Genomic DNA, 15,981 nt, shown 5'->3' with positions numbered 1-15,981 from the left:
ACATAATGAACTACTGTGTCATCGCTCTCAGGCCAACGTGAAGCCTGAGCTCCCTCCCCCAGCGTCTCCTTGAAGACATGATTTCCATCAGCTTTTCTCCGGTCTCCTAGGCAGGTGAGAGGTCCCGGGGTTTGGGTTTTGTTTTTTGTTTATGTATTTATTTTTTTTCCTTCCTCCAGCCTGGAGGCCAAGAACCTGTGACCGACGTAGCGCCAGCGCGCCCCCTGCTGACCAAGAGTGATATCGCCCTCCCCGGACTCCAATCGCAGCTCAAGCTGAATTGGCGGGGAGGGGCGGGGCGGGGCGGGGCGGGGCGGGGCGGGGCGGGGGCGGGGTGCGTCCTCCAGAACCTCTCTTTCCCAGCAGGGCTGAGGGACGGCCATCTGCCCTTAAGTTGAGGGTGTGACAGTGGCTGTGGGACTTGACCTGGAGTCTTTGCGACCCACACTGTCTTATTTGGGTGGGGCGTCCGTTTGAGGGGTGCTTAGGAGACATGCCCCATCCGCCCACCCCCAACACCCCGCACCATCACCAACTCGGTCCTTCGATGGCACTTGACTGAATGTAGTATCTGGCCTGTCCTACCACGTGCAAGGCATGGTGCTCAGAGCGGTAGGAAGTACGGAGATGAGTAGGATCTTTACGTAAACTCACGAAGACGAAAGCGCAGCCCCTAACAGGTGCCCCTGACAGGTACCAAGGAGTGTCCTCTGCGGTTGTTCAAAGGCAGTCACCCTCCACTGTGAGGGTCGCCGGCGTGGGACACCGTGCACGCTCCTTAAGCGTTAGGGTTCATCATCTTCACCCCTGGTCAGCGTAAATGGACTCAGGGTCCGGGAGTGGGAGATAAAGTGTGGAATTAAGGGTGTTCGTATATATCCGCTTTGGTTCAAGTGCTTCTTCCCTCAGTGCGTTCCTGACGCTGGAAACAAAGAGCTTGAGTTTAAATGGCTTCTCTCCTTTCCCGGAAAGGCCGGTGAGGAGTGGAGTGGGCTCTTACTTCCCACATCTCCTCCTAAAGCTGAGAAAGATCAGGGGCTGGAGGCCAGGCGATGGGCCCTGCGTCCAGGAGCGGGGCACCTGGGCCACCTGCGCCACCTGCGCGGGTCCCAGAGGCTCATAGGGTGTTCCCTGCAGGATGTCTTGGGTCTCCAACCTGCTGAGGTGGCATCTGGGAAGGAGATGGGGGTTGCTATTTCCCTAAGGTCTTCCCCAAGAAGCCCTTGTCGAGGAGTATCTCTTAGGGATAAGTTTTCAGAGGAAGAGATGGAGTCCCCTTGGCTTTGTGGGGACCCGGTACAGCCCACTGCGATGGCAGCTGTCCTTGACGCTTCTGAAATCAGCCCGAGGCCAAGTGGAGTCACCTCGAAGAGCCAAGCTGGCCAGAGCCCACCACAGGGGAAGAGGAAGACAAGAGCTGGTTTCCTAGGTATGGCGCCTGAGCTGTGCGCTCCCGAAGGCTGGGAGTATGTGTGTGTGTGTGTGTGTGTGTGTGTGTGTGTGTGTGTGTGTGTATACCTATTTTTAAGGGAATATTTTCTGAATTCCAGAAGCATATGTTTTGTTGTCAGGCCCTAAATTAATCACCAGTCTCTATGAGGAAATAGGTAAAAAAAACTAAGTTAAAAGTTCAGATTTTAAAGAACTAAGTATCAGTAGGATTTTTTTTTTTTAGTAACATTAAGTAATGTTTAGACCTTTTCTGCACCATTTCTTTAGCTGTCCTTGAACTGTTAACACAGAACCGGAGGGTCTCTCTCTCACACACACCCCCTCTGGTCTCAGAAGGGGCAGGAGGGCAAGAAAGGTGAGCCACGTGTAGGAAGGTGCCTGGGAATGAACAGGCACGGGGCGACCAGGGCCGAACGATGATGTCAGAGATGGGGCGGAGGTAGAGGGTGCTGGGGGCGGGGAGGGGGGGCAGGGTGGGACAGCCACTCTGGGCTTTTCAGGCACCTAAATCAATAAACACCCTTTTGGCTCAAGTGTCTTATCACTTGCAACCAGGAGAGTCCTGGGTCCCCTTCTTGGTTTGCTCTGCTTGGCACTGCCTTGGGTCCGCCTTCCATTCTGTGCTTCCGAGTCTCACACTTCGTTCTCTCAAGCTCCAGATGCCGCAGGAAGTCGGAGTTTCTCCTTCTGCCCGTGGCCAGCAACTGGCCTGAAATTGGGTTTCTTTAGCCCAAGGCTTGAGTTGGTTGCCTATTCCCAGTGAGGTAAGAGCCGAGAAATTGCCTGGGTGGTGTCCTTCCCCTGTGCCCCTACACCTTTAGGGGGCAGGAGGAAAGTGGGGGGCTGACCCGTGGGCCTTGAGGGCCTTTCAAGGACTTGGCTGTTGGCTTGCGCGAGCTGAGACGAGTGAAGTCAGCGCACTCAGGCCCACGTTGGGTGTGCAATCCGGGCATCCTGGTCCTCTACTTCCTGGAGCACCGTCTGGACACTTTGGGTTATATTAACCCCCGCCCCCAAAGTGTGATTCTGCAGGTTTTGAATCTGCCCATCCAGCAGCCCCATCACGAACCTCCGTAATCTCCCCACACTGGTGTCCTCAGCCGTGGGCCAAGCCTAGATAAGCCTCCCTGGGCCTGCCCATCGGCCCCAGCGAGAAAGAACAGTGGTGCCACCTGCCCTGGGTCTCATCAGGCCATGCAGTGGAGAGTTTGGATGGTGGGTCCAGGGTTGGGGGCGGGGCTTGGAAAATTCTGGAACAAAACTCCTAATCCTCATAATAGCTACCAATTTTTGAGAACTACCGAATGCCAGGTGCTGCGCTAGACGCCATAAAATCTTTCACTGAAGCCTCACACGTCCTGCTGAAACATTAACGCCCCATTTTCTCAATGAGGGTGGTAAGGCTTGAGAAAGAGGAAGCTTGTTCAGTTCCCCAAGGGATGTGGCAGAGGGCAGCAGACGAGGTCTGTGACTCCAAGGGCCACGTTTGGAGTTAGGACCCCTCTGTTTCCATGTCCCACCTCAAATGAACCTCTGGTCTCTTGTCAAATGTTTTCGACCTCTTTCACCAAATAGGGTGGGAGGCAACAGTTAACAGTATCAGTTTTCTTCCAAACTCGGCATTATCAGCCCATTAAAAACACTCCCATAAAAGTTAATGCTGGAAATGTAAACCCAAACCACAATAGGTATGATTTTAAAAAAAAAAAACAACCACCATAAAATAGGGACACCTGGGTGGCTCCGTCAGTTAAGCATCTGCCTTCGGCGGAGGTCATGGTCCCAGGGTCCTGGGATGGAGTCCCACATTGGGCTCCTTGCTCAGTGGGGAGCCTGCTTCTCCCTCTGCCTCTGCTTCCCCTACTTGTGCTCTCGCTCTCTCTCTCTTTCTCTCTCTGACAAATAAATAAAATCTTTTTTAAAAATTGAAATTTAAATAAAATAAATAAACTCTTAAAATAACAAGTGTTGATGAGGATGTGAGAAAAAAAGAGCCCTAGTACCCTCTTGGTGAGAGGTAAGAGGGCACAGTCATTATGGAAAACAACATGACAGTCCCTCAAAAAAACTAAAAATTACATTATTCTCTGCATATTTTTAGTTTTTAAAAAATGAGGAAGGAAGGAAAAAGTACATGCTACATTTTCTGGTAAACTATATCAAGCAAAGAAAATATGTGAAGTTTCTTAATTTTATTCTAAGGAAGCCACTCCAAACTATGTGAGAAACAGAGTGGGAATGAAAAAATATCTGAAACGGAAATCAAATATATGGATAATTAACATTTTTGACTTTCTAAATCACTCAGATCAAGGTAGAAATCAAGACCAAAAATTCAGAAAGATTGAAAAAATTAGATCACACCCATTAAAACCTGAGGAACTTGGCCAAAATACACTCAAAAATCCATACAGGGGCATTAATGATTTCATTAAAAAACAAGAAACAAGACAAACACATTGAACTCAATGTGGAAGCCTGGGCTGGATCCTCACAGGGAGACGACCTTAGTGAGATAGCTGGTAGAATCAGAATAAAGTCTGTAGTTAATCATTTGGTACCAATGTTAATTTTTTCACTTTTAACAAAGGTAAGATGCCACTATTAGAGGAAGTTAATGAAGGGTTCATTGGAACCTTCTATAACATCTTTGCAATTTCTCTATAAATCTAAAATTATTTCAAAATAAAAAGTTCAAAGAGACAGAGCAGCTTCTAGCTACGTGGGGGTCAGAAGGAAAGGCACAGAGCATCCACTCTGTGGCAAAGATCCTGGCTAAGCAGTGTGGACTTGACCGCTGCACGGGGGCCTTGACCTCTCTATCCCAGTCCTCTGGTCACAGCCCTGGTGGCCCAGTCTGCATTGTTCTGGAAGTTGATCCTGGAAGCTCCTCCCAGAGCCCACCCCTCTAACACTTTCAATAATTTGTAAGCACTGACTCCCCCCAGTTGACCCTTTTCTGCCTAAATTGACTACAGTAGTTTCTGCTCTTCTCAAATGACCCCTCACTGAGGTGCAGATAGAAATACTGACTGTATATACCCCATAAAAGGATGTGAAAAAGTTATTCGGGCTCCCTGCTCAGCGGGAAGCCTGCTTCTCCCTCTCCTGCTCCCCGGGCTTGTGTTCCTGCTCTTGCTGTCTCGCTCTCTGTCAAATAAATAAAATCTTACCCCGTCCCCCCAAAAAAGTTTACCTCCCTCTGCACAAAAAGGCACAATTCTTTTTTTTTTTAATATTTTATTTATTTGACAGAGATCACAAGTAGGCAGAGAGGCAGAGAGGCAGAGAGAGGAGGAAGCGGCTTCCAGCTGAGCAGAGAGCCCGATGGGGAGCTGGATCCCAGGACCCTGAGATCATGACCCGAGCTGAAGGCAGCAGCTTAACCCACTGAGCCACCCAGGTGCCCCAAGGCACTAATTCTTGATAGTTTTTACGGGCAAGTGCTATGAAGCTTACAAGAGATAGATCATTTAAACTCTATCAGAGCAAAGAAAATATGTAAAGTTTCTTAATATGATTCTAATGAAGCTACTTAGACTCCAAGCTATGTGAGAATAGAAAATGTAATTTAAATATTAGCAATTTTTTTGTGTGTAACTGATGCAAAATCTAAATAACACCACTGGGTCTTGTAGAGTAGTAAAGGAATAAAAGACCGTGATCAATACAAACTGGCTCTGGGGTTAATAGCACAGATTCGGGAACAGGACCACACGGCTCAAATCCTAGTCTCACCTGTTTGCTGCCTACCGCCTCTGTGTCACCTTCTTTGTCTGTACTATGCGGGTGATGACATGTGTACCTCGTGCAGTTGTCAGGAGTTACAATAAAGAAATATACAAAGTGCTTAGGACAGTCTCAGGATATAGTAAATGCTGCATATTAGTTGGCGGCTATTACTGACATCGTTCTAGGATGCAGTGTAGCACATCACGTCTAAATAGATTTAAGAGGGGGACGCCTGGGTGGCTCAGTTGGTTAAGCAGCTGCCTTCAGCTCAGGTCATGATCCCAGCGTCCTGGGATCCAGTTCCACATCGGGCTCCTTGCTCCGCAGGGAGCCTGCTTCTCCCTCTGACTCTGCCTTCCGCTCTGTCTGCCTGTGCTCGCTCTCGCTCGCTCTCTCTCTGACAAATAAATAAATAAAATCTTAAAAAAAAAATAAATAGATTTAAGAGGAAGCATCACACAGTTTTCTTGGTAGACACTGAGAGAGTATTTGACTAAATTCAGCACTTCTCATAAAAGCTCTCTGTGATCTAGGAAGACCGTGACATTTATTGAACATAATAAAGAATATGCATCAAACACTGACAACGATATCTCCGGAGAAAGAGGGAAGTGATGCGAGATCATGGATTCTCTGCCCTGTTAGTCATTCAGTGAGTATTTGTCAAGAATATACTGGGATTCCGTGTTGGGAACACAGCAGGAAACGGCTTGCTGGGTCCTGTTCTCATACGCTTACATTCTAAATAAGAAAAAACTCAAGTGGGTGCCTGGGTGGCTCAGTGGGTTAAAGCCTCTGCCTTCGGCTCAGGTCATGATCTTAGGGTCCTGGGATCGAGCCCCACATTGGGTTCTCTGCTTGGCAGGGAGCCTGCTTCCCTTCCTCTCTCTCTACCTGCCTCACTGCCTACTTGTGATTCCTGTCTGTCAAATAAATAAATAAAAGCTTTAAAAAAAAAAAAAGTGAGTGCATGTGAAAAGAAGTTTAATAACATGACCCAGAAAGGAAATGCCAACTACAGCTCCATTAATACATTATTATACACCTACTAGAATGCTAACATGGAAACTACCAACAATATCAACTGCTTGTGGAGATGTGGAGCCACGGGAACTCGCATTCCTTGCTAGCGCAAATGTAAACAGGGCAACCACTCTCCAAGACAGTTAGGCCGTTTCTTATAAAGGTAAACAGACACTTAGTGTATGAACCAGCAATTACACTCTTGAGTATTTATCCTAGAGAAATGAAGGCATATATTCTCACAAAAACCTACATGTTAGTATTCAACACAGCTTTATTTGTAAGAGCCAAAACTAGAAAAAACTCCAGATGTCCTACACCAGGGGGAGGGTTAAATACACAGTGGTGCAACCACACCATGGGACTCCACTCAGAAATAAAAAGTAATATTCTATTCTCAGGCTGAGCAACACAGATCCAGCTCGAGCTCATTATGCTGAGTGCAAAAAGCCAGTCTCCAAGGGTTGCACACTGCAGGATTCCACTTATATCATATTCTCAAAGTGACAAATTATGGTGATGGAGACAGACCGGTGACTGCCAGGAATTAGGGATGGGCATAGTATGGACAATTAAGGAGTAACACAGGGACTTTCTTTGTGGCGGTGGAATACTTCTGGCATCCTCATTTGGTGATGGTTACTTAAGTCTACACCTGTGACCAATTTCCAAGAACCAAGGACACTCAAACCCTCCCAGAAGTGCATGTAGAAACTGGTGAAATCCAGGGCCCCTGGATGACTCAGTCGGGTTTAGCATCTGCCTTCTGCTCAGGTCATGACCCCACACGGGGCATGGAGCCACACGGGGCAGGCTCCTTGCTCAGTGGAGAATCTGCTTGTTCATCCCCCTCTTCCCATCCCCCCTCCCAGCTTGTGTGCTCCCGCTCTCTCTCCCAAATGGATAATAAATAAAAACTTTGAAAAATAAAAAAGGAAGAAAGTAACGGGTGAAGTCCAGATAAGTTTCAATGGTATTGCACCATTGACAATTTCCTGATTTTGACAATCCACTACGGTTCTGTAACATATGGAGGGAATCTGGGTGAAGGGTACACCAGAACTCTATTAATTTTGCAACTTCTTGTGTGTCTTAAATTATTTCAAAATTAAAAAGTTCTCATTTTAAAAAAGACATACATAAAAAACTGGGAAAATATAACTGCTGTATATGGGGTAGAAAAAGAGGTACCCTCCAAAACAAATAGAGCTCCTGTAAGAAAATGATGACTAACCCAATCAACGAGGCAGCAAACATCCGGAAATTCAGAGGGGAAATATAAATGGACATTAGATAAATATCCATGTGTTAAGGTGCCTGGATGGCTCAGTCAGTTAAGCTACTGGCTCTTGATTTTGCCTCAGGTCATGCATGATCTTGGGGTCATGAAATCGGGCCCCACATCGGGCTCTACATGAAGCGTGGAGTCCGCTTGAGATTCCCTCTTTCCCTCTGCCCCTCCCCCCACTTGCATGCGCACTCTCTCTCATTCAACAAATACATAAAATCTTTAAAGAAATTTTTAAAAATCCATGTGTCCATATTCATTCTCACTAATAATTAAATCAGTTCAGATGAAGACAATAAGCAGATATCAGTTTCCATCCGTACAGACTGATGGCAGCATATAGACAGAGGGACACTCCCATTCATTCATGTCATTGTAACTGGCCAACTTTCTCACAGGCAGCTTAATGGCACTGACCCAAACGTTAGATGTTTACACCACTTGACCGAGATGTTCTTCTTCTAGGAAACACGACCCTGTACAGTGCAGCGTTGTTTCTAATAGTGAAAAATCGGAGATGACCGAAACATTCCTTACAGGCGATTGGTTAGACAAAAATACAACAACGGCCACGAATACCTGGTGCTTTTGACGTTCCAGGATCTTTCTTAAGTGCTTTACATGTATCGGTTCACTTCACCCTCACAATAATCCTAGGAAGTAGCTTCTAGGTACTGTTAGGCTCATTTTGCAACAGGGGAAACACACTCATTAGCAAGTGGGGAGGCTGGAGTCGCACCCAGGCAGCCTGGGTCTGGAACTTGTACCCTTAACCAAAGACCACATTCCCAGGTGCCGACGTGGAGGGAGGTGCAGGCATATTGAGTGAGAAAGTTGGTACGTACGAGAGGATTCCAGACAACAGTGCGGATACAAAAAGAAAGTTCCGACACCATCTTCAGGGCTAGCTATTATGGGAAAACTACCTTTTGTTTATACATTTTTATATTGCTTGACTTTTATTTTTAAGATTTTATTTATTTATTTGAGAGAGGGGAGAGAGAGAGAGTGTGTGTGCGCACAGAGGCAGGGGGAGAGGGAGAAGCAAAGTCCCTATTGAGCAAGGCGCCTGATGCGGGGCTTGATCCCAGCACCCTGGGACCATGACCTGAGCGGAAGGCAGATGCCCAACCAACTCAGCCACGCAGGTGCCTCTGCTTGACTTTCTTACAATACAAAATGTATCGTTTTTATAACTGGAGCAATTATACGGATATTTAGAGACAGGCCAAAAATTTAAGAGAGGAAAATGGGACAGAGAGAGGGAGATACCAAATAGGAATGTTAGATTCGGGCTCCACTCCCCTCCCCCTTCGCTGTGGGAGGTGCAGTGGAAGGTACTGGCTCAGGGTAGGTGGCCCTGCCCCTCTTCAGGCCTGTGGGGCTGGCCCTTCCCTGAGCACCTGACACTGCCCCAGGCGAGCAGGAGATGCCAGGCCAAAAGAAAAACAACCAGCTGGATTCCAAATACCATTAAAACCCAGAGATTAGAAAAGACAGGCTAAGAATTTAAAGTAAGCATAACAGAAGAGAGCCTTCATCATAGGAAACCAACTGAGGGTTGCTGGAGGGGAGGCAGGGGAGTGGGGGATGTGGGAACGGGGTGATGGGATGAGCGCCCGGTGTTCTAGGAGACTGAGGAAGCACTGACCTCTGGAACTAGTAATGCACCATGTGTTAATCAATGGAGTTCAAATAAATTTTTAAAATTCTAAAAAAAAAATTAATCTCATAAGAAATTCTTTTATCCTAAAACCTTTTGAGATAAATCAAGTTGTGGCTTTTTTTCTTTTTTGGATAAGGAATTATTTATGGGTCTTAAATATGAACTCAGATTTAAAACAAAAATTTTTTTTAAAGATTTTATTTATTTATTTGAGAGAAAGAGCGTGCGCACAAGCGAGGGGAGGGGGAAAGGACAAAACAGATTCCCTGCTTCATCCCAGGACTCAGAGATCATGACCTGAGAGCCAAAGGCAGAGGCTTAACCGGCTCCACCACCCAGGTGCCCCTAATTGTCTTTATTAATTGATTTATGAATGAAGCAGCAGAAAAAAAAAATATTAGCAAAGAATCTGATGTTTAAGGAAAGGTCTCCTCCTAAGGGTAACGAACTGAAGGGCTCTATCTGTGACTCTCCTAGCGCAGGCGAGTGTTTTCCAGATGCACTGGTTAAAGGTTACATTCCGGCGCTGGGGGGCGGGGAATGTTGAAACTGCAGTTGGGTTAGGTATTAAGTCTCGGTTGACTGACCTGGGATCTTAACAGGAGGGACTCCATTTGGGGCCTGTGTTTTTCTTGGTCACAGCCGTCAATACGAAAACAAATGTTAAAGAGCTAACATCGAATCTAAGAAGAGACACTCTTTTCCAGCAAACACCAGTACCCTCAGAGCAATGAAAACGTGAATTGCAAAAACATCCTCTGGCTCACTAAATAAGAGAAAGTCTGGGCTTTTGACCCAAGCTGCTCTAGCCTCTCTGCAGTCTTCTGGGTCAAGGTAGTGCTTGAACCTCGGGCAAGGCCATGTTTAACCCAAGCTGTCAAGGCCAATGTGTGAGAGTCCCGGGAGCTGCCTCCTGGTGCAGCTGGGACTCTCAGTCCGGGCTCAGGACTGCTCCTCCACGATGCCTCCTCTTCCTCACTCTCCTAACTCAACCAGTGTCTGCTCCCCAGGGGCCGCCTCCCCCCCACCGCCCCACGCCCTTCCTGACCGCCTAGGAGGCCTCTCCAAACGGGCCGCACGATGCCAGGGAGGATAACGAGGCAGCTCTGGGCCACGTTTGTGGCACAGGGCATGGAGAAAGCAGTCGAGGTCCCAGCCTGGACCAGGCCCACATGGGGGCAGATGGCCTCGGGAGGAGATGCCACTTGAGCATGGATGTGACCAACCCTGGCAGGCCTCAGAGCAGCCTCCCGTGGCTGTCAGAGGACACAAAGCTCCGTGGGTAGGAATTAGGCCGGGGACATGGGGGGCTTTGGGAAGGGGAGGCACTCGGGGCTGGGCCCTCTCCCTCGTGAGTCACTCCTTCTGCTCCTTGGAGGAAGCCTTGCCCCCAATTCGTGATGGCCAGAGGTGCAGTCGGGCCCTCTGGTTTGAGCGGGAGGCGCCGTTTCTGCTTTATCCGCCTGCACCAAAGACTACTGTGGTGGTGGTGGGGAGGAGACGGAAGAGAACTGGGGTCAGAGGAACCGGAATAAGGACCCAGTGACCTGGAAGTGAACTGAAGTAGGACCCGGGGAAAACCACACTGGAATAGCTTCGGTTTTGTAGTTCAGGAGGCGGGGAGAGGTCGGCAAGTAAATGGAAGGGACTGGACTTCCATAAAGCACCTTTCAGGAGCTTTCAATACCCTACTCCCTCAGTCCTTGGAAGAACCCGGTTGTGGTAGGAATTATCATGTCCGTTTTATCAGTAAAGCAACAGGCCCAGAAGTATCCTGTGGCTTGTCCAAGGTCATCTAATAAATAAGAAGCGAGGCTGGTCTCTTCTCCCCACCGCACTGACGCAGTCTAAAGGCGCTAAACGCAGCAAGTGACTCATCAGGGCCGCACAGGACTGATTAACCTGGGCTCTGCCCTTCCCTTCAGGAGGTTATTATCCAGCTCAGAGGCGTGAGCGGTGCGCGTGGCCCACCAGGATTCTTCTGGCTGACTTGGCCCCTCCTTTCCCTCCCAGCCCACCCCCCTGTGAGGAGCACTATGTACTTGCATAGGTGGCTCTCAGTTGGCCTGTTCAGAACACCAGTCACAGCCGCTGTCCCCTTCCCCCTGGACGTATGCACCCACATCACTGTACTTAGAAAGAAGTCAGTATCGTGGTCCCTTATCCAGGGAAGGAGGCTATTAAGAAGAAATGTCCAGGGGTGCCTGGATGGCTCAGTGAGTTAAGCCTCTGCCTTCGGCTCTGGTCATGGTCTCGGGGTCCTGGGATGGAGCCCTTCATCAGGCTCTCTGCTCCGCACGGAGCCTGCTTCCTCCTCTCTCTGCCTGCCTCTCTGCCCACTTGTGATCTTGTCTGTCAAATAAATGAATAAAATATTTTAAAAAAGAAGAAGAAGAAATGACCAGTAATAAGTCAACAGGAAGCTGAGCTTGGTCGTGAGGAAATAAATTTATCCTGGGCCTTCACAATTGTGCCCTTACATGTTTAGTTTTCTTTCTTTTTGCTTTGAAGTCAACCCTTGGGACATCCTCTTTCAGACAGAGCCTGGACAGGGCAGAAATGCTGCCTTTAGGAGTAGGACTTGGACTGGAAGCAGAATGGTCAGAGGAAGGACTTGGAGGACAGCTAGGGAAGGCCCTGGTGGTCAGGCCCCAAAGACGGAGGGAAAGATAGGGCCCTGGGGTAGGCTGGGATGTCGGGGGGCATTTTCACAAGAGACTCACGGAAGAGGAGGTCCTGGGTCAGGTTTTCCGTGGTTGGCAGAGGACCAGAGGGTAGAAAGAGACTGACCCAACCCCACCATCAGCTCACTGCCCCAGTCTACAAGCTCCATAGCTAACAAGTCACCTTGGGATGGAATATTCAGTTTTCTGGCTTCCCTCAGATGCATTTTCCCCAACAGAGGGTTCTGAGCACCCCAAAGCTGTGAAAGGGGAGTGTCAAGTTCAGAGGGAGGAAGGGGAAGCTCTGGACCACACGGGGAGGGGAGCACAGTTTTGAGAAGGGCTGACCTTGCTGCCTAGCAGTTGGGAAACAAGAGAACACATCCACGGAAGAAGGGGCAGGTGGGTTGCAGAAAGGAAATCTCGTGCACAGAATCTGGCACATCTATAGGACGGAATATTATTCAGCCTTAAAAATGAATGAAATCCTGACACGTGCCACAACATAGAGGAGCCTTGAAGATGTTGTGCTAAGTGAAATAAGCCAGTCAAGAAGGGACAGATATTGTAAGATTCCACTTACCTGGGGTGCTTAGTCAAGTTCGTAAAGACAAACCACTAAAGATGGTGGTTATGAGAGGCTGACGGGAGTGGGTGGGGGGAGCTGGTATTTAATGGGAACAGAGTTTCAGTTTGGGATGAGGAAGTTCTGGAGATGGATGGTGGTGACTGTTGGTTGCAGAACGGGGTAGGGTACTTAAATGGCACTGGTTTGCACCTTGAAAGATGGCTCAAATGATAAATCTTGGCTTCTGTATATTTTACCACAATACCAAAAAAAAAAAAAAAAAAAGCTAAATCTAGTAAAGCTTTAGATCAAACTCCCATTTTGCAGTAAATACAGGGGTTAGCAAAACAAGTTAAATGACGCTATGAAGACACACTGAGGCCAGTGTAGAATATGGGAGATTCTGCAAAAAAAACTGACCTGAACTTCAAAAAGTCAACCCTGTTGGGGGGGGGGATAGAAGAATTGTTCCAAACAAAAGAGAATAAAAAGACACAATAGCCAAATGTAGTGTGCGCCCTTTAAATGGACAAACTTAAAAGACATATTTGAAATAGCTGGGAAAACTTGATTATGGGCTAGATATTAGGTAATATTAGGGAATTAATGTTAGTTTTCCTAGGTGTGATTATGCCGCTGCAGTTGTTAGAGAATGTCCTTAGTTTCAGGAGTGACCTGCTGAAATATAACTGAGAAATCTGGGTGTGAAGGCCCATAGCATCTGCCACTGCTTTCAAATGATCCAGAAAAAACAAAAGCCTCACATACCCATCGAGGGGCAGAAAACAAATACGGCAAAACGGATACAACCGTTGAATCCGAGATGGTGGATGAACACTGGAGAATTCTTTCCATTGTTGTGCCTATTGAAATATTCCTAATAAAAAGCTAGGGGAGAGAATGGCTAAAATTAACGAGTCAGGAAACAATCAGTGCTGGTGAGGATGTAGAGAAAGGGGAACCCTCTTACACTGCTGGTGGGAATGCAAGCTGGTACAGCCACAAGCCCACTGTTCATAGCAGTAGTATCCACTATAAACAAAATATGGAAAGAGCCCAGATGTCCACTGACAGATGGATGGATAATCTGGATAAAGAAGATGTGGTAGCGGTGCCTGGATGGCTCAGTCTGTTAAGCATCTGCCTTTGGCTCAGGTCATGATCCTGGGATCCTGGGATTGAGCCCCAGGTCAGGCACCCTGCTCAGCAGGGTCTGTTCTCCCTTTTCCTCTCACCCCCTGCCTGCTTGTGATCTGTCTTGCAAATGGGTAAATAAAAATCTTAATACAAAAAAAGAGATGTGGTGGATACCTACAAAGGAATATTACTCAGCCGTCAAAAGGAAGAAACTTGCCATCTGCAACAATGTGGATGGAACGGGAAGGTATTATGCTAAGTAAAACAAGTCAGAGAAAGGCAGATACCATATGGTTTCATTCACATGAGGAACTTAAGAAAACAGATGAACATAAAGGGAAGGAAAATAAGATGATAATTGAGAGGGAGGCAAACCATGAGACACTGAACTCTAGAAAACAAACTGAGGGTTGCTGGAGGGGAGGGGGATGGGGTAACTGGGGGATGGGCATTAAAGAGGGCACGTGATGCAATGAACACTGGGTGATATACGCAAGTGATGAACCACTAAATTTGACCTCTGAAACTAAATTAAAAAAAAAGTTGGGGTTGAAAATTTCCAGCTGTACAGTTTAAGCTGTGTGACCTTGGGCAGTCTCCTTGCCTCCCTGACTTTTCTTCCTTCAGCTGAAGAACAGGGCCGCAAATACCAAACGCCGTTGTCTGGACTGAAAGTCTCAAGCGCCTGGCTCAAGGGTCCGGGGGCTGTGGGGCATTGGTCATTAGTGTTAACAGACAGTCCCTAGCGGGGGTACTTGGTAGAGTGAGCAGTGGCTTTGAGAAAGCCCCTCAAGTTCCGCTCCGCGGCGGGTTTCTCTGCCTGGGAGGCGGATGGAGAGGCGGCTCCTCGGTGGCCACCTCACTCGGCCAGCGGGGGGCGGGTACAGGGGCAGCCGCGGGGGACGGGTACAGGCGCAGCCGCGGGGAGCAGGGCAGCGGGAGCGCGGGCCTCGGAAGCGGGGGCGGGGCTTGCAGGTGGGCGGCGTGGGAGCTCCAGCCCCAAGAAGTGTGGCCGCGCGGTCGTCGCGGGGGCGGAGCCTCTCTCTGGCGGACCAATCGTGGAGCAGATGTCAAAACGGGCGCGGCAGGGAAACGAGAAAGAACCGCAGGTAACCCGGCGCCGGCGGCTGGGGCAGCATCCTCCCCGGCGGACTTGGGCGGCCCGGTCTGATCGCGCGCCCTTCTTTCTCCAGCCTAAAGGACAAGAGAGGAGGCTGTGCGAGCCAGAAGGCCCGCTGGGCGGTGTCTCTGGGCGTGATCTTTGCGCAGAGCCACGTAGTTTTCTACGCCCGCTTCCTCCTGTAAAGTCAGAGCAGTGAAAACCCGTAGGAGGCAGGACGGGACATGCCCAAGTGACTCAGAGCTGGGAGGCAGTGAAGGGGAGAATGGCGACCTTTCTTTCTGCCTCGTGGTACTACCCGTCTTTTCCAAGTTCTCTACAGGGCACATGGGCTATTTTGGTAGGAAAAAGTTAAGCTGAACATAAAGTCACGAATTCTGGCTAGCTCACGGAGTAATCCTTTATGGTTCCTGGACAAGCAGAGTATAACAGGAGCTGAAGAGCACGTGGTGCCTGAGGGAGCAACTGAAAGGGGCACTTCGGGTACTGATGTGAAATTGGAATGCGAATGGGGTAGCAGAGGATACCAAGGAATCCCTGACCATTTTCTTAGAGGTGATAATGGCTTTATGGGGCATAAAATCACCACTAAAAATATCCATTTTCTGGAGCTGGATGCTGGAGGAAGGTGGAATTGACCACTCCTGGGAGTTGCTTTTAAAATTAAGGATGCTAGCCCCAAGTTTTGTCGTTGCTTGCTTTGTCTAAGAGAAATGATTGTCATTAATCTTTCTCTGAGGCTTGAGCACACATTAAACACAGTATGTATGTGAGACTGAGACATGGGAGAAACAGACCCGAGGAGGGGATAGTCCCTATCTCCGACATCTTTATTATATCTAGAGAAAACTGTAAAAAGTCCAGTGTTTCTTTTAGCGGCCTCCCTAAGAGTATTTGCAGATGTTGGAACTTTCCCAAGTGAATCATGTATTTTTCAGATCCTAACACTTCTTATTCTTCATTCCTGGCATTATGCCACTTGCAGGGCAAATGTCTGTGGCAAATCTGAAAAACCAAAGTAAAATGAAAACTGCTATTAAGGTCGTGTCTCCCTCATGACAGTGCAGGTTTTCAGTCTCCTCTTCAGGCTCCTTGATGCCCAATCAGCAGTAAATGGATGCCCAGCTCTTTAGTCTTTCTCAGGGCTTTTTTGCTCCGTTTCTAATTTTAAAAAATGCTGACATAGGGGACAGTGGCCTGGCAGCAGACACAAGTTCAGTGGGAAACTGCACCAAAAGCGCTCTCTGGCATTTACTTAACTCAGCTCTATCGCATCGCTATTTTATTAATCGTCGCATAGGTTAGGTCCGGCGACAAGTCCCATTTTACCAA

At 48.2% G+C, this 15,981-nt stretch overlaps 1 long non-coding RNA gene across 1 annotated transcript; it reads left to right on the top strand.

Annotated features, from left to right (window-relative positions):
- Positions 1–325: 325 nt before the first annotated feature.
- Positions 326–5,973, top strand: LOC116596209. Its single transcript, XR_004288058.1, has 3 exons — positions 326–1,807; positions 2,106–2,216; positions 5,718–5,973. It is a non-coding gene; the product is annotated as an uncharacterized LOC116596209 (long non-coding RNA).
- The last annotated feature ends 10,008 nt before the right edge of the window (positions 5,974–15,981 follow it).

The sequence above is a fragment of the Mustela erminea genome, chromosome 7 (genome assembly GCF_009829155.1).
Source record: "Mustela erminea isolate mMusErm1 chromosome 7, mMusErm1.Pri, whole genome shotgun sequence".
NCBI classification, from domain to species: domain Eukaryota; kingdom Metazoa; phylum Chordata; class Mammalia; order Carnivora; family Mustelidae; genus Mustela; species Mustela erminea.
Note: the sequence above shows the minus strand (reverse complement) of the source record. Positions and strands in the feature narration are given on the sequence as shown.